Source organism: Pseudophryne corroboree, chromosome 4 (assembly GCF_028390025.1).
Source record: "Pseudophryne corroboree isolate aPseCor3 chromosome 4, aPseCor3.hap2, whole genome shotgun sequence".
Lineage (NCBI taxonomy): Eukaryota > Metazoa > Chordata > Amphibia > Anura > Myobatrachidae > Pseudophryne > Pseudophryne corroboree.
Window position 1 is genome coordinate 327,085,946 of NC_086447.1, and position 19,331 is coordinate 327,105,276.

The 19,331-nt window shown below is 47.6% G+C and overlaps 1 long non-coding RNA gene across 2 annotated transcripts in view; it reads right to left on the reverse strand.

Moving 5' to 3' along the window:
* Nucleotides 1–200: 200 nt before the first annotated feature.
* LOC134911385 (uncharacterized) overlaps nucleotides 201–19,331 on the reverse strand; it is a 43,386-nt gene continuing 24,255 nt past the window's right edge. Inside the window, exons 3-4 of one of the 2 annotated variants that reach the window (XR_010176530.1) lie at nucleotides 7,023–7,090; nucleotides 201–799 (exon numbers count right to left, since the gene is read on the reverse strand). This is a non-coding gene — a long non-coding RNA (uncharacterized LOC134911385). The remainder of the gene's footprint in view (nucleotides 800–7,022; nucleotides 7,091–19,331) is intronic. The other variant, XR_010176529.1, reaches the window with a different exon arrangement.

The window sequence follows — 19,331 nt, forward strand, 5'->3', positions numbered from 1 at the left end:
CTAAGTCTAAGCACAGAATGCATTTATGTTACATATACACCTTATACACACAGCCTGAAGGTAATTTTAGCCAATTTTTTGTAACTTTGTGCATTGAACAAAGTGTGTGTACATTCACACAATTCATTTAGGTTTCATATACACCTTATACACACAGCCTGAAGGTCATTTAATACAATATTTTTAATAACTGTGTGTATTAAACAAAGTTTGTGTACATTGAGCCATCAAAAAACACAGGTTTCACTATCTCACTCTCACGCAAAAAAGTCCGTATTTCGGAATATTTGGATATGGGATACTCAACCTGTATATGGTTAGGCACATTATGTGTTATAGTTGTTTAGAAAGTATGCAAACATTTTTGATAATGTATTTTTTTAATATACATTATTTTGTTATTTTTATAAAGATGATTTTAGAATTCATGAGCAGCAACATATGTGTGTTTATTAAATGTTTTGGTCAAAAATTAAATGCTTCATATACATTTACAGTCTCCAAAAAGTCACAAAGAGCCTCTGGGCCAGTCTCCACTCCTACTGATGCTGAGGATGCTGGTAAGTACATTAGCACTGGGTGTGTTTTCACATCAAGTTGGATACAATATTATTATTATTATTATTATTTTTAGGTCCATCCACACACACGTTGCCACCACGGAAACGCAGTCTGGGTGTGTCTTCATGGCCAGTACACATTACAACACCACATCGACGCATGTCAAACGTATCAGCCGTCCCACCAATGCAACTCCTCGAGAGCCTGCAGCCATTGTCACCACATTCGGCACACCTGCCTGGTGAGTAAAAAAAAAAAAAAAAAAAAAAAAAGGGCACATACTTTCACTCACACACTTTACCGTAAGTCAAACATTGGACTAAATTTTAAAAGATGGATGTTCTATTTAAGATGGAATGTTGCCCATAGCAACCAATCAGATCATACATATCATTTATGTTACACCTTATAGTATAACAATCTTGGAATGTGATTGGTTGGTATGTGCAACATCCCAGCTTAAAAAGAACACCCATCTTAGAAAATTTACCCCATTGTAGTTTCACAGTTTAAGGCAGCAGCTTAGTAACAAAGTGTTGATGTAAATAATGCACCGCTAACAAACTTATCATTATGGTCTTAAATTACTTAAACTAAAATAATTGATGTATATATGTTGTCCATAGCATGCAAACATAATATAAATATAATTTTGCAAATTATTGACCCAAACAAATCAACAAACATACAAAATGTGGATAAGACAACATCCACTAATTAATAAATAAGAATTTACTTACCGATAATTCTATTTCTCGGAGTCCGTAGTGGATGCTGGGGTTCCTGAAAGGACCATGGGGAATAGCGGCTCCGCAGGAGACAGGGCACAAAAAGTAAAGCTTTACGATCAGGTGGTGTGTACTGGCTCCTCCCCCTATGACCCTCCTCCAAGCCTCAGTTAGGTACTGTGCCCGGACGAGCGTACACAATAAGGAAGGATTTATGAATCCCGGGTAAGACTCATACCAGCCACACCAATCACACCGTACAACCTGTGATCTAAACCCAGTTAACAGTATGATAACAGCGGAGCCTCTGAAAAGATGGCTCACAACAATAATAACCCGATTTTTGTAACTATGTACAAGTAATGCAGATAATCCGCACTTGGGATGGGCGCCCAGCATCCACTACGGACTCCGAGAAATAGAATTATCGGTAAGTAAATTCTTATTTTCTCTATCGTCCTAGTGGATGCTGGGGTTCCTGAAAGGACCATGGGGATTATACCAAAGCTCCCAAACGGGCGGGAGAGTGCGGATGACTCTGCAGCACCTAATGAGAGAACTCCAGGTCCTCCTTAGCCAGGGTATCAAATTTGTAGAATTTTACAAACGTGTTCTCCCCCGACCACGTAGCCGCTCGGCAGAGTTGTAATGCCGAGACCCCTCGGGCAGCCGCCCAAGAAGAACCCACCTTCCTTGTGGAGTGGGCTTTTACCGATTTTGGCTGTGGCAGGCCTGCCACAGAATGTGCAAGCTGAATCGTACTACAAATCCAGCGAGCAATAGTCTGCTTAGACGCAGGAGCGCCCAACTTGTTGGGAGCATATAGTATAAACAGCGAGTCAGATTTCCTGACTCCAGCTGTCCTTGAAATGTATATTTTTAAAGCTCTGACAACGTCCAACAACTTGGAGTCCTCCAAGTCGCTTGTAGCCGCAGGCACTACAATAGGTTGGTTCAGATGAAATGCTGACACCACCTTAGGGAGAAAATGCGGACGAGTCCGCAGTTCTGCCCTGTCCGAATGGAAAATCAGATATGGGCTTTTGTAAGATAAAGCTGCCAGTTCTGACACTCTCCTGGCCGAAGCCAGGGCTAGAAGCATGGTCACTTTCCATGTGAGATATTTCAAATCCACAGTTTTTAGTGGTTCAAACCAATGAGATTTGAGAAAGTCCAAAACAACATTGAGATCCCACGGTGCCACTGGAGGCACCACAGGGGGCTGTATATGCAGCACTCCCTTAACAAAAGTCTGGACTTCAGGAACTGAAGCCAATTCTTTTTGGAAGAAAATCGACAGGGCCGAAATTTGAACCTTAATAGATCCCAATTTGAGACCCATAGACAATCCTGATTGCAGGAAATGTAGGAATCGACCCAGTTGAAATTCCTCCGTCGGAGCACTCCGATCCTCGCACCACGCAACATATTTTCGCCAAATGCGGTGATAATGTTGCGCGGTTACTTCCTTCCTTGCTTTAATCAAAGTAGGAATGACTTCTTCCGGCATGCCTTTTTCCTTTAGGATCCGGCGTTCAACCGCCATGCCGTCAAACGCAGCCGCGGTAAGTCTTGAAACAGACAGGGACCCAGCTGAAGCAAGTCCCTTCTCAGAGGTAGAGGCCACGGATCTTCCGTGATCATCTCTTGAAGTTCCGGGTACCAAGTCCTTCTTGGCCAATCCGGACCCACTAGTATCGTTCTTACGCCTCTTTGCCGTATAATTCTCAATACTTTTGGTATGAGAGGCAGAGGAGGAAACACATACACCGACTGGTACACCCAAGGCGTTACCAGCGCGTCCACAGCTATTGCCTGCGGATCTCTTGACCTGGCGCAATACCTGTCCAGTTTTTTGTTGAGGCGAGACGCCATCATGTCCACCATTGGTCTTTCCCAACGGGTTACCAGCATGTGGAAAACTTCTGGATGAAGTCCCCACTCTCCCGGGTGAAGGTCGTGTCTGCTGAGGAAGTCTGCTTCCCAGTTGTCCACTCCCGGGATGAACACTGCTGACAGTGCTATCACATGATTCTCTGCCCAGCGAAGAATCCTTGCAGCTTCTGCCATTGCACTCCTGCTTCTTGTGCCGCCCTGTCTGTTCACATGGACGACTGCCGTGAGGTTGTCCGACTGGATCAACACCGGTTTTCCTTGAAGCAGAGGTTCTGCCTGGCTTAGAGCATTGTAGATTGCTCTTAGTTCCAGAATGTTTATGTGAAGAGACGTTTCCAGGCTCGACCACACGCCCTGGAAGTTTCTTCCTTGTGTGACTGCTCCCCAGCCCCTCAGGCTGGCGTCCGTGGTCACCAGGATCCAATCCTGCATGCCGAATCTGCGGCCCTCCAATAGATGAGCACTCTGCAACCACCACAGAAGAGATACCCTTGTCCTTGGAGACAGGGTTATCCGCTGGTGCATCTGAAGATGCGACCCTGACCATTTGTCCAACAGATCCCTCTGGAAAATTCTTGCGTGGAATCTGCAGAATGGAATTGCTTCGTAAGAAGCCACCATTTTTCCCAGGACTCTTGTGCATTGATGTACAGACACCTTTCCTGGTTTTAGGAGGTTCCTGACAAGCTCGGATAACTCCTTGGCTTTTTCCTCCGGGAGAAAAACCTTTTTCTGAACCGTGTCCAGAATCATCCCTAGGAACAGCAGACGTGTTGTCGGAATTAACTGGGATTTTGGAATATTCAGAATCCACCCGTGCTGTTTTAGCACTTCTTGAGACAGTGCTAATCCTATCTCTAGCTGTTCTCTGGACCTTGCCCTTATTAGGAGATCGTCCAAGTATGGGATAATTAATACGCCTTTTCTTCGAAGAAGAATCATCATCTCGGCCATTACCTTGGTAAAGACCCGAGGTGCCGTGGACAATCCGAACGGCAGCGTCTGAAACTGATAGTGACAGTTCTGTACGACGAACCTGAGGTACCCCTGGTGTGAGGGGTAAATTGGAACGTGGAGATACGCATCCTTGATGTCCAAGGATACCATAAAGTCCCCTTCTTCCAGGTTCGCTATCACTGCTCTGAGTGACTCCATCTTGAACTTGAACTTCTTTATGTACAGGTTCAAGGATTTCAGATTTAGAATAGGTCTTACCGAGCCATCCGGCTTCGGTACCACAAATAGAGTGGAATAATACCCCTTTCCTTGTTGTAAAAGGGGTACCTTGACTATCACCTGCTGAGAGTACAGCTTGTGAATGGCTTCCAAGACCGTCACCCTGTCGGAGGGGGACGTTGGTAAAGCAGACTTCAGGAAACGGCGAGGTGGATCCGTCTCTAGTTCCAACCTGTACCCCTGAGATATTATCTGCAGGATCCAGGGATCTACCTGCGAGTGAGCCCACTGCGCGCTGAAATTCTTGAGACGACCCCCCACCGCCCCCGAGTCCGCTTGAGAAGCCCCAGCGTCATGCTGAGGCTTTTGTAGAAGCGGGGGAGGGCTTCTGTTCCTGGGAAGGAGCTGCCTGTTGCTGTCTCTTCCCCCTTCCTCTGCCTCGTGGCAGATATGAATATCCCTTTGCTCTCTTGTTTTTAAAGGAACGAAAGGGCTGCGGTTGAAAAGTCGGTGTCTTTTTCTGTTGGGGAGTGACTTGAGGTAAAAAGGTGGATTTCCCGGCTGTAGCCGTGGCCACCAAATCCGATAGACCGACACCAAATAACTCCTCCCCTTTATACGGCAAAACTTCCATATGCCGTTTTGAGTCCGCATCGCCTGACCACTGTCGCGTCCATAAACTTCTTCTAGCCGAAATGGACATAGCACTTACCCGTGATGCCAGTGTGCAGATATCCCTCTGTGCATCACGCATATAAAGAAATGCATCCTTTATTTGCTCTAAAGACAGTAAAACATTGTCCCTATCCAGTGTATCAATATTTTCAATCAGGGACTCTGACCAAGCTACCCCAGCACTGCACATCCAGGCTGTCGCTATAGCTGGTCGTAGTATAACACCTGTATGTGTGTATATACTTTTTTGGATATTTTCCATCCTCCTATCTGCTGGATCTTTAAGTGCGGCCGTCTCAGGAGAGGGTAACGCCACTTGTTTTGATAAGCGTGTGAGCGCCTTGTCCACCCTAGGAGGTGTTTCCCAGCGCGACCTAACCTCTGGCGGGAAAGGGTATAAAGCCAATAACTTCTTTGAAATTAGCATTTTTTTTATCGGGGGCAACCCACGCTTCATCACACACCTCATTTAATTCTTCTGATTCAGGAAAAACTATAGGTAGTTTTTTCACACCCCACATAATACCCTGTTTAGTGGTACCTGTAGTATCAGCTATATGTAACGCCTCCTTCATTGCCAAAATCATATAACGTGTGACCCTACTGGAAAATACGGTTGATTCGTCACCGTCACCACTAGAATCAGTGCCTGTGTCTGGGTCTGTGTCGACCGACTGAGGCAAAGGGCGTTTTACAGCCCCTGACGGTGTTTGAGGCGCCTGGACAGGCACTAATTGATTGTCCGGCCGTCTCATGTCGTCAAACGACTGCTTTAGCGTGTTGACACTATTCCGTAATTCCATAAATAAAGGCATCCATTCTGGTGTCGACCCCCTAGGAGGTGACATCCCCATATTTGGCAATTGCTCAGCCTCCACACCAATATCGTCCTCATACATGTCGACACACACGTACCGACACACAGCAGACACACAGGGAATGCTCTTAACGAAGACAGGACCCCACTAGCCCTTTGGGGAGACAGAGGGAGAGTTTGCCAGCACACACCAAAAGCGCTATATATGACAGGGATAGCCTTATAATAAGTGCTCCCTGTATAGCTGCTTTAAAATGTATTTTTGCCACAATTTTGCCCCCCCCTCTCTTTTTTACCCTGTTTCTGTAGTGCAGTGCAGGGGAGAGCCTGGGAGCCGTCCTGACCAGCGGAGCTGTGTAAGGAAAATGGCGCTGTGTGCTGAGGAGATAGGCCCCGCCCCTTTTCCGGCGGGCTCGTCTCCCGCTCTTTAGTGGATTCTGGCAGGGGTTAAATATCTCCATATAGCCCCCGGAGGCTATATGTGAGGTATTTTTAGCCAAATTAGGTTTTCATTTGCCTCCCAGGGCGCCCCCCTCCCAGCGCCCTGCACCCTCAGTGACTGCCGTGTGAAGTGTGCTGAGAGGAAAATGGCGCACAGCTGCAGTGCTGTGCGCTACCTTTAGAAGACTGAGGAGTCTTCTGCCGCCGATTCTGGACCTCTTCTCGTTTCAGCATCTGCAAGGGGGCCGGCGGCGAGGCTCCGGTGACCATCCAGGCTGTACCTGTGATCGTCCCTCTGGAGCTAATGTCCAGTAGCCAAGAAGCCAATCCATCCTGCACGCAGGTGAGTTCACTTCTTCTCCCCTAAGTCCCTCGTTGCAGTGATCCTGTTGCCAGCAGGACTCACTGTAAAATAAAAAACCTAAGCTAAACTTTTCTAAGCAGCTCTTTAGGAGAGCCACCTAGATTGCACCCTTCTCGGCCGGGCACAAAAATCTAACTGAGGCTTGGAGGAGGGTCATAGGGGGAGGAGCCAGTACACACCACCTGATCGTAAAGCTTTACTTTTTGTGCCCTGTCTCCTGCGGAGCCGCTATTCCCCATGGTCCTTTCAGGAACCCCAGCATCCACTAGGACGATAGAGAAATTAAAGTAATTTAGTAACATTTGTAGTCCTAGGAAACATAACACATAGGATATTCTTCATTAGTTAATAAGCTTATACTTACACACAACTGGTCTCTCATTTCAGGGGATCCCATGCTTTACCCAACTCAGCCAAGCCAAGTGCAGGAACCTGACAATGAAGATACATTCACCTTAAATCTCACAGCAATACCACCACCTGACCCAACAACAACATATTTGTCTACTCCGCCCACTCAAAGGACACCACAACATGACAGAAGCTCTACCACACCCCTACCACAGTCTCAGGAACAGGCTTTTTGGGACAGCTGGTCCACCCAGCAAGCCAATAACTTAGATTGTGTGCATAGGCAAACCCAATTTATTGCTAGTCTGGCCATCATGTCCCAAGATTATGCAGAAGCAACACCAGACAAACCACAGAACTCACCAGAATGGCTAACACCCTGGAATTAATGAGGGCAGACAATAATAGGATGCTATACACAGACCAAAGAATCATGGATGAGAAACACAGGCTCCATCAAGCCTACCTGCAGATATTAACTGAAACGCAAAACACACAAGAGAGCATGGAAACCCACACAACAGCTAGTAGAGACTTGAATCTCACTCTAACTACCCTAACCCAGCATCTCAGTCATCAATCTGAGCAAACAAGTACCAGTTCTACAGCCACAACTCCCTTAGTGTCACCTGTAACCTCACCACCAAGACATTCTGGCCGAACACGACCACAGACCAGTGGGAAAGGCCCATCCAGCTCCAGAGGACGACCTGATAAAGTATTGATCTTAATCATGTGTTTGAAATGGACATTGGTAATTGTATGCAAGTAGCATTTTTCATGTTCTGGTCAAAATTAATGCCATGGTTTATTTTTTGTAAACAAATGTTACAAATTAACATATCCAAAACTAAAACCAAGGCAAAAAAGAAAAAAGTTGTCTGTCAATTATTTCTAGATTAATTAGAGTAAAGTTGTTTAAGTATATAATATGCATGGTGACATACAAGCAACATAGATTACACATGCAGCAGTGGTAAAGTATTGATATAGAGAAGAGTGTCCTTAATAACAGTTGATTGTATTTTTAAAAATTACCTTAGGGAGATGTGAAAGCATGGACAAACATACACAAAGCTAACACAATTCCACATAGAATACTGTGCTACTATAATGTTTTTTTACAAAATTTACTGGCATTTATTATATACTGTATTTAAATGTATAATGCATACAGTAAAAAGTTTTATGTTGTTAAAAACTGAATGTCACGATCCGGGTATCTGGACGCCATTACCTGCCTTTCAGATGTCTCCTGAGGCTCGCTCAGCGTTCCAAGGCCGGATCTCATCTGTGTCCACATACTGCACATTCCTCCTGTCACGCTGAGATGCTGTCATAGCGGCGCCATGTTTGAATCCTGCATGGCGTCTCCCGTTCTCCGCGGCCTCCGCCGCCGCTCCTGTGTTATAGGTGCAGGTTGTCAGTGTGGTGTTCCATGCCTGCCGCGGCCTCCGTTGTCATCCACGAGTCTCAGCATACATTTGTCAGTCTGGCGTCTCCTGTCCTCTGTGGCCGGCGCCGCCATTACAGTTATGTTTCCACATGGTTTCCCAAGCCAGGTTTCCCTCCCAAGTTCTAACATGGGCGCAGCCATGTTGGATCTAAACACATGCTTCAGTTCCTTCAATCCACTGCCTGGAAATCTGCACAATTGCCCAGCCAATACCTGCATTGCTGCAGGTATAAGTATCCTGTGCCAGGAAATGTTCAGTGCTTTGTTTGTCATACCTTGTTCCAGTCTCTCTCCTGTGGTTGTGTTTCCAGGTTCCAGCTCCTGTCTCCAGCATCCACCAAAGAGACCCGCACCTGCCTACCATCCTGCGGTGCAGCCTGACTCTGCAGTCCTCCGTGGCTGATCCAGTTTCCAGCTATTTCATCTGCTTCCAGCAGTATCCACTACCACCGGTAATCATCCTTCAATTCCTCTGTTTCCACGCTCCCTAGCATCTTACTATATTCACTCCGTGTTTCATCACCTGGCTGGTTCCATCCAGCAATTAGAACAGCTGATTCAAGTTACCAACTTCATCTGTTCCATCTACTGGCATGTTCCTTGGATATCTTCACTACTACAGCCAGGCCTGGTAAGGTTATTCCATCTAAGGACTGTAACAGCTGTTCTTACCTACCAGTGTCCTGTGTAACCATTTCATGGTCAGAGTGCTCCAGGAATCATATTATTTATCATTGCCATTATTTACCTTGAATGCTGTTTGTTTACACGGAGTCTGTTAATAAACTTTTATTTTGACTTTTACCTTGTTGTCATGGTCACACCTTCGGGTTTCCTTTTAACACTTACATGTCCAGGGGTCTGATTAAACCTCCCCGGTTTAAGTTCCTCTCAGCCCCTACAACTGAGGCTTTCTCCCGTCAGCCAAAACCCTCAGTTGTGACAGTAAGCACTGACCATATGAATCCAGCCGGAGACCAGGATCAAGCGGCTAGGCCGATGCAAGAACTGGCAGCCAGACTCGAACATCAGGAGGCTGCACAAGGCCACATCATCCGCTGTCTCCAGGATCTCTCTACGCGGCTGGATGGGATTCAAACGACCCTCCGTGGACCTGGCACGTCCGGTGCGTCCACTACAGTGACACCAGCTGTAACCCCACCCACCTTACCCATTTCCATTCCATGTCTTCATCTCCCAAACCAGCAAAGTTTGACGGATCTCCAAGGTTCTGCAGGAGATTTCTTAACCAATGCGAAGTCCACTTTGAGCTTCAGCCTGGCAATTTCCCCAGCGACCGTACTAAAATTGCCTATATAATTTCCCTTCTCAGCGGCTCAGCCCTTGACTGGGCATCACCTTTATGGGAGAAGTCTGATCCCCTGCTGTCCTCCTATACGGACTTTGTGGCAACATTCAGGCGCATCTTCTACGAGCCAGGCCGGGTAACCTCTGCTTCATCTGAGATTCTCCGTTTACGCCAGGGAACACGTACTGTGGGACAGTATCTCATACAGTTCAAAATCCTGGCATCCGAACTGGCATGGAACGACGAGGCCCTGTATGCTGCATTCTGGCATGGCTTATCAGAACGCATCAAGGATGAGTTAGCTACCAGAGACTTGCCCTCTAAGTTGGATGAGCTAATTTCTCTTTGCACGAAGGTTGATCTACGTTTCAGAGATAGAGCAACCGAGCGAGGAAGATCGTCTGCTCCAAAATCTTCTGCTCCTCCTCTTCGTCAACCGTCTCCATCCAAGGATGAGCCCATTCAAATTGGCCGTTCCCGTCTATCTCCCGCTGAGCGCCGAAGACGTCTCTCTGAGTCTCTCTGTCTCTATTGTGCAGCTCCATCTCACATTATCAATGCCTGTCCCAAACGTCCGGGAAACTCCAAATCCTAGCTCACCAAGGAGAGGGCCGGCTAGGAGTAATGATCTCCTCTCCATCTCCTCATGATTGTAATCTCCCAGTCTCGCTCCAAATTGCTCAACGTTACAGAAACGTCATTGCCCTCCTTGATTCCGGAGCAGCTGGGAATTTCATAACCGAAGCTTATGTTAAACGGTGGTCCCTACCCACCGAGAGACTTCCTTCGTCCATCTCCTTAACTGCAGTAGATGGCAGCAAGATTTTTGACGCAGTTATTTCTCTAAGGACTCTACCAGTTCGTCTGAGAGTGGGAGTTCTTCATGCAGAATTTATTTCCTTCCTAGTGATTCCAAGAGCCACACATCCAGTGGTTTTGGGCCTTCCATGGCTCCGTCTCCACAATCCGTCGATTGACTGGACGACTACGCAAATACTAGCATGGGGTTCAACCTGTGCTAAGACTTGTTTGTCCAAAGTGCTTCCTGTTTGTTCTTCTTTCCCCAGGTCGTCTGATGTTCCACCTCCTCCATATCAAGACTACACGGACGTGTTCAGTAAGGCTTCTGCTGATATCCTTCCTCCTCATAGAGAATGGGACTGACCAATTGATCTCATTGCAGGGAAGGTTCCACCTCGAGGCCGAACTTACCCGTTGTCTCTGCCTGAGATGCACTCCATGGAGGAGTACAAAGAGAACCTGGCGAAAGGTTTTATCCGACCTTCTTCTCCAGCTGGCGCAGGCTTCTTCTTCGTTAAGAAGAAAGACGGTGGTCTGCGACCGTGCATCGATTACAGAGGTCTGAACGACATTACCGTCAAGAACCGGTATCCTTTACCTTTGATTACAGAGCTCTTCGATAGAGTCAGCGGAGCAACCATCTTTACAAAGTTGGATTTGAGGGGTGCCTACAATCTCATCCGGATCCGTGAGGGTGACGAGTGGAAGACCGCTTTTAACACCCGTGATGGACATTATGAGTACCTCGTCATGCCCTTCGGATTGAGCAACGCTCCAGCTGTCTTCCAGCATTTCGTGAATGAGATCTTCAGAGACATCTTATACCGCCATGTCGTGGTTTATCTAGATGATATCCTCATCTTTGCCAATAATCTAGAGGAACATCGTTTCTGGGTAAAGGAGGTTCTGTCCCGTCTCCGTGTCAATCATCTCTATTGCAAATTGGAGGAATGTGTCTTTGAAGTTAAATCCATTCCGTTCCTAGGTTACATTGTGTCCGGTTCCGGACTAGAGATGGATCCTGAGAAACTACAAGCAATCCAGAATTGGCCGATACCCTTAACCCTCAAAGGGGTCCAGAGGTTCTTAGGGTTCGCCAATTATTACAGAAAGTTCATACGAGACTTTTCCACCATTGTGGCGCCTATCACTGCATTAACCAAGAAGGGTGCTAACCCGTCCAAGTGGTCTGAAGAAGCTACGCAAGCTTTTCATCTTCTAAAACAACGTTTCATCTCTGCACCAGTTCTGAAACAGCCCGACACCGACCCTCCTTTGATCTTAGAGGTGGATGCCTCCTCCGTTGGAGTAGGAGCGGTGTTATCCCAGAGGGCTAAAGATGGCCATCTACATCCCTGCAGTTTCTTCTCCCGGAAGTTCTCCCCAGCTGAGCGCAACTATGCCATTGGTGACCAGGAGTTGCTAGCCATCAAGCTCGCTCTTGAGGAGTGGAGATATCTGTTGGAGGGAGCTTCTCATTCAATCACGATACTTACCGACCACAAGAATCTTTTATACCTGAAAGGCGCACAATGTCTTAACCCCCGTCAGGTCAGATGGGCACTTTTCTTTTCCAGGTTCGACTTTAAACTCCAGTTCTGTCCGGGCTCTCAGAATCGCAAGGCCGATGCCCTTTCCCGCTCTTGGGAGCAAGAAAACGAGTCAGAGTCTTCAGACAAGCATCCTATTATTAATCCGTTGGCATTCTCCACGGTAGGGATGGACTCTACGTCCCCACCAGGGAAAAGTTTTGTGAAGCCGGTGTTAATGAAGAAGCTCATGCATTGGGCCCATGCTTCCCGTTTTGCCGGACATACAGGCATTCAGAAAACCCTCGAGTTTATCTCTAGGTCCTACTGGTGGCCAACTCTGAAGAAGGACGTCAAGGAGTTTATTGCCTCTTGCCCAAAGTGTGCCCAACACAAAGTTCCCCGCCAGCCTCCTGTGGGGCAACTGGTTCCATTATCTGTTCCCAGTCAACCGTAGACCCATTTGTGGATGGACTTTGTTACAGATCTGCCTATATGCAATAAGTTTAATACCATCTGGGTGGTAGTTAACCGGTTCACCAAGATGGCACATTTCATACCCCTCACCGGTCTCCCGTCAGCTTCCAAGTTGGCCCAAGTGTTTATCCAAGAGATCTTCCGACTTCACGGTCTTCCTGAAGAGATCATCTCCGATCGTGGAGTACAATTTGTAGCCAAATTTTGGCGAAGTTTGTGTCAAGCCCTCCAAGTCAAGTTAAAGTTTTCTACAGCTTACCATCCTCAGACCAATGGTCAAACCGAGAGGGTGAATCAGGACTTGGGGGCCTTCCTCCGCATTTATGTGTCTTCCTCCCAAGATGACTGGGTTCAACTCCTTCCTTGGCCCGTGTTTAGCCACAACAATCAATCCTCATCCTCCTCAACACCATTCTTCATCAACTATGGATTTCACCCTAAGGTTCCAGAATTCCAACCGCTTCCAGCAACTTCTGTTCCAGCAGTGGATGTCACCTTGCGTCAGTTTTCAAACAACTGGAAGAATGTCCGCGCAGCCCTGCTTAAAGCCTCATTTAGGTACAAGAAGTTTGCCGATAGGAAGCGTAGAGCGGTTCCTGCTCTCAAGGTGGGTGATCGAGTATGGTTGTCCACGAAGAATTTGAGGTTGAGAGTTCCCAGCATGAAATTTGCTCCTCGTTACATCGGTCCTTTTGAAATTGAACAAGTCATCAATCCTGTTGCTTACAGACTCCAGTTACCTCCCTTCTTGAAAATACCCAGGACATTCCATGTTTCCCTGTTGAAACCGCTGATCCTGAATCGGTTTCATTCTGCACTTCCTCCAACTCCTAAAGTTCAGACTCAACGGGGAATCGAGTATGAGGTGGCCAAGATTCTGGACTCACGTTTCCGTTACGGTCAGTTGCAGTATCTTATTGACTGGAAGGGCTATGGTCCTGAAGAACGGTCTTGGACCAATGCGTCTGATGTCCATGCTCCTGCCTTGGTCCGGGAATTTCCACTCGAAGTTTCCCCTAAAGCCTAAGAAGCGTCCTGGGGCCACTCCTAAAGGGGGGGGGGGGGGGTGCTGTCACGATCCGGGTATCTGGACGCCATTACCTGCCTTTCAAGGCTCGCTCAGCGTTCCAAGGCCGGATCTCATCTGTGTCCACATACTGCACATTCCTCCTGTCACGCTGAGATGCTGTCACAGCGGCGCCATGTTTGAATCCTGCATGGCGTCTCCCGTTCTCTGCGGCCTCCGCCACCGCTCCTGTGTTATAGGTGCAGGTTGTCAGTGTGGTGTTCCATGCCTGCCGCGGCCTCCGTTGTCATCCACGAGTCTCAGCATACATTTGTCAGTCTGGCGTCTCCTGTCCTCTGTGGCCGGCGCCGCCATTACAGTTATGTTTCCACATGGTTTCCCAAACCAGGTTTCCCTCCAAGTTCTAACATGGGTGCAGCCATGTTGGATCTAATCACATGCTTCAGTTCCTCCAATCCACTGCCTGGAAATCTGCATAATTGCCCAGCCAATACCTGCATTGCTGCAGGTATAAGTATCCTGTGCCTGGGCCAAGAAATGTTCAGTGCTTTGTTTGTCATACCTTGTTCCAGTCTCTCTCCTGTGGTTGTGTTTCCAGGTTCCAGCTCCTGTCTCCAGCATCCACCAAAGAGACCCGCACCTGCCTACCATCCTGCGGTGCAGCCTGACTCTGCAGTCCTCCGTGGCTGATCCAGTTTCCAGCTTCCAGCTATTTCATCTGCTTCCAGCAGTATCCACTACCACCGGTAATCATCCTTCAATTCCTCTGTTTCCACGCTCCCTAGCATCTTACTATATTCACTCCGTGTTTCATCACCTGGCTGGTTCCATCCAGCAATTAGAACAGCTGATTCAAGTTACCAACTTCATCTGTTCCATCTACTGGCATGTTCCTTGGATATCTTCACTACTACAGCCAGGCCTCGTAAGGTTATTCCATCTAAGGACTGTAACAGCTGTTCTTACCTACCAGTGTCCTGTGTAACCATTTCATGGTCAGAGTGCTCCAGGAATCATATTATTTATCATTGCCATTATTTACCTTGAATGCTGTTTGTTTACACGGAGTCTGTTAATAAACTTTTATTTTGACTTTTACCTGGTTGTCATGGTCACACCTTCGGGTTTCCTTTTAACACTTACATGTCCAGGGGTCTGATTAAACCTCCCCGGTTTAAGTTCCTCTCAGCCCCTACAACTGAGGCTTTCTCCTGTCAGCCAAAACCCTCAGTTGTGACACTGAACAATAACACAATAACACCAGTAGTGGATCTTGCCACGGGCAAGCAGGACTTTTGCCTGGGGTGCCGCCTTCCGGAGGGCGCCGGCGCCATCCGGAGGGTGCCGCACCATGGCAAGATCCGCTGCTGCTGTGGTGCTGCCGCTGCCCGCTGTCCCGCTGTCCTGTGAAGGGAAACTAGATGCTACGCGTCTAGTTTCCCTTCGTGGGCTGCCCGCTGTGAAGGGAAACTTGATGCTACGCGTCTAGTTTCCCTTCCTGGAGAGGACCTTAACTGTAATGATGTGCGGTGCGCGTTGACGTCATCGCGCACCGCACAGCAAAGGTCCTCTCCACGAAGGGAACTAGACGCTTAGCGTCTAGTTTTCCTTCGTGGAGGGGACCTTTGCTGTGCGGTGCGCGATGACGTCATCGCGCACCGCACATCCTACTACAGTACAGGGGGCGTAACTGACCACACCCCCTGTATGAAGCCACGCCCCCTAATTCCGCCCGGGGCGCAAGAAGCCCCGGAACCGGCCCTGAATAACACATAAACACTATCTTCAAAACTATACAGGGATATTATAACACTTACCTTAGTAATTGGACAGTAGTGAGAGATGTTAAACACGCCAGCCAAAAGCAGTTCTATTTGAAATGTCTTCATTTAATCGAGGCCTTTTGTGGCCGAATTGCAGGTGTTTCCAACCGCATTCATAAAAACGAATCCTTGGTAAATTACAGTGTTGTATGAAATAAACTGTATTTGACCGATGGTCTATTCATTCGTATTTGTGTAGACGGGCGTGAAAAAAAAAAATACTAATGAGCCAAACACCGCCGATTTTAATGGTTAGTAAATTACTGAGATGACACTTAACAAAAAAAAAAAAAAAAAAAAAAAAAAAAAAAAAAAATCGAATGGAATCGGGACCTTAGTAACTTTCCCTATATAAGCATAAGTAAACAGCATACCTCCCAACTGTCCCGAATTTTGCGGGACAGTCCCTTTTTTTGGGACTGTCCCGCTGCCCCACCCGCGGTGGTGGGGGGAGTTGGGAGGTTTTGTCACTCGCTGCTCTGCTTAGCAGAGTAGCGGTGAATAGATGCTGTGTGCATGCGCACGCGCGCAGCATCTATTCACAGGAGACAGGGAGAGAGGGCATGCCAGCAGCTCACAGAGCCCTGAGCATGCCCCCTCAATGATGAAAATGGGAAGCGTGGCAAGCGGTCGCAGCATTGCAGTGAAGCCATGCCCCCTTTTCCCGAGGTTGCATCCCCCTTTTCGGGCGGGCGCTGCTTTGCCGCGCATAAAGAGTCCTCTTTCTGGAAGATAAATGATGGGACGTATGAAACAGTAATACCCCTTTTACACTGCTGCAATAACACGGAGTATTACTGGGTTGACCTAGGTCATAGCTCAGTGTGAAAAGGTCTCCAAAAAATAACCAAGGTCCATGACCCAGGAATCCAACAGCGAGCAGGGTTGGACAAGGCTGTCTTAGCAGTGTAGGCCCCTGGGCAAAGCAATGCACTGGGGCCCTACCCATCCTCCAGCAGTAGGGGTGGGGGTGCTATCCGCATCAGCTTTGATGTCCCGCGGGCGGTATGAGGAGTTCTATCTTCCGCTCAGCATGTAGGACCTGGAGCAGTAATTTATTAAGTTAGTTGTCAACCAGGGAGAGGCATTTATGGGGCGGGTGAAGACGGAGTGTTTCGGGGGCACTGGTGGGGAAACGGAGGGGTGGCAGGGCAAACGGGGGGCGTGGCATAAGCGTGATCGGGGTGGCTGCATGATGTCACATGCAGCCGCTACGATCAAAAAGATGGCTGCAGGCCTCCTGCCAGCGCAGCCTGTCTACGACAGCAGGAGGCCCGCCACCACCATCTTTTTGATCATAGTGGCTGCGACCACAATTTCCGAGTGGTTGCAGTGGGGAAGGGGGCTGTAGTTAGCATGCTGGGCAGCCCTCAGCATGCGAGCAAAAGGGTTGTAAATTCTGCTAAAAAGCAGAAATAGCAATCCTTACTGAATAGGGTCCAATGTCCTTCAATGCATGTAGCCTGGGATGGGAACCTTTGTACAAACCAAAATCGACCAGCTTTTTTAGAAAAAACTAAAGGACTTGAAAATAATTTTATTAAGGCATAAATTTAGTGCCATATTATATTTACTGTAAGTGAAATAGAAAAGACTTATGCCTGAGCTACAGTTGTGTCCATTAACATTATTCCACTACTCTTAGATGCCAGCTGTGTAATACCCAACTTAATACAGTCACACACAATGAGTGATCATCTACATGAAATGTGATTTTAACTCTATGGATTATCTTAAAAGCTTTACAGGAAACAGAAATGACATTTCCAGAAGTTTTCATTTATAATTGAAAAAGCTACTAGATCTGAGACAGAGGAATTCGGTGCTCAGTGGGAGACAGGTATTAAGTGCCACAGTCAGGTCTTACCCATTGAAGTCAATAGCAGTTGTCAAGTATCACAAGTAAAATCATGTTGTGAGCTGCGACATGGATACATAATTAATTTTTCCAGAACAATGTGTCCATTTGTGTCACTATTTCTTTTATTAATTCTGAGACAAATAATGTTGGGGGTCTAAGCTAAAAGAGGTTTGTCCCATCCCCTCTGTTGTGATACTTTCTGGAAGATAGAGACACAGTATATGCACCATATTATGAAAGGGTGAAAAGTCCTACAGACTGAGAAAACGGTCAGCTTAAGAACGGACATAAAAAACATTTTTTATAGTCCATGGAATAGGACAATGCTCAATTCACCATCTTTATGGGCAACTCTTTTAAAGCATATGGACACCTCTTATTCTGAGCACAGACGATAAGGGGTATATTTACTAAGGTGTGAGTGTTTTTAGAAGTAGAGATGGTTAATGGGAGCAGGGCCGTCTTTTCGTATGGGCTCAAAGGGCTCTTGCCCAAGGGCCCCAGGAGTAAATGGGCCCTAGGCTGATAGCTGAGGGTCCCCTCTTTCCAGGGGTACCAGATTTTTGAAAATCGGCCCTGGGGAACTGGAGATATCCAACTTCAAAGCAGTGGTCCCCATCCAAGCCTGTTAAGCATGTTAATTGTTCTTCCCAGCCAGATATCTCGGGTTCTGTCTGACTTAGAGTTTTTCTGAGGGTATACTCCAAAAGCTGGAACTCTCCCCTTTCAGTGGACACTGGCAGCTTGTCTCCACTGTGCCCAGAGCCAGATATATAGGCCTTCAAGCAGCTGGTCCCTGCTCCAGCTCCACACGCTTAATATGCAGTTTTATATTTTTGTTGGTGGATTGCTCTGGCTCCTGAAGTCTGATCCCCAAGTCCCCAGAACCTCCTGAAAGGTGGGACTCTAGTTTTTGTTATCCCATTAAAGCTAAGAAATCTATTTCCAGGAACTGGAGAAATCTGCAGTAAAGTAAGCTGCCCTGACCCCCGGAAAATAATGAATATTAAGCCCACTCCACTATCCACCCCTCCCTTGTGTATTAAACACCTTTACCACCCTGGAAGTCATGTACCAGGGCCCCTTCATTCAGCACAATGTCCCCTTCTACAGTTCAGTGTTCTCCTTCCTGTCCCATTTGTGCAGTAAAGGAGTAATTAGCAGAAATTATTTCAGGTCCTACATGCTGAGCGAAAGATAGAACCCCCCTACCCCCCGCAGGACATCAAAGCTGCCGCTGATAGCACCCCCCACCCCTACTGCTGATGGGTGGGTAGGGGCCCCAGTGCATTGCTGTGCCCAGGGGCCTACACTGCTGTTAAGACAGCTCTGAACGGGAGATGGTACTTTAAATTTTAGAAGTGTTACTGGCTCCTCCCCTTTATGCCCCACCTCCAGACCCGTTTTAGAAATGTGTCCGAGTTCACTTTCTGAGCTTCTCCAGATATATTTGGTGTTTTGAAGAGATTTTTGCTTCATTACAAGCATGAGGACATGCAAACAGCTTTGCCCCTGATTGCCTGCAACAAGGGAGCTGCCAGGCCTCTTGAGGCTAGTGTCAGGGTCCCCGGCTGCAGAGACCACTGTCCCTGGGATGTACCTAACACAGCTGCATGTGGCTAGCATCCCAGTCCCCACCAGCCACACCGGCACCAGCCAGCACGGCAGCACGTGAGTACACCTGGCTCCCAGACGGAAGCGGGAAGTCCGGGGAATAAATTAGGCGGTATAATTAGGTGCACATGGTAGTCCGCTGCACACGCTGCATCTTTGGGAGCATTTCTACATTTTTAAAAACAGCGCCATAGCGGGTGAGGGTGAGCAGAGCCTTGCTCCGGACAGTTTCTGGCTCCGAGAGGCCACGAAGCTCCCTGTGCACAGGGAGATCACATGCCAGCGGCCAATTTTATATAGAGAACCACTGCTGCTGCTCACTGTGCTCATCCATCAGTGCGGACACCTTACACCCAGCCAAAACGGGACTTGTTGTGAGTTACTGTGGGTGCTAGAGGTGGTGGGAGCAGAGCCGGCCCTAACCA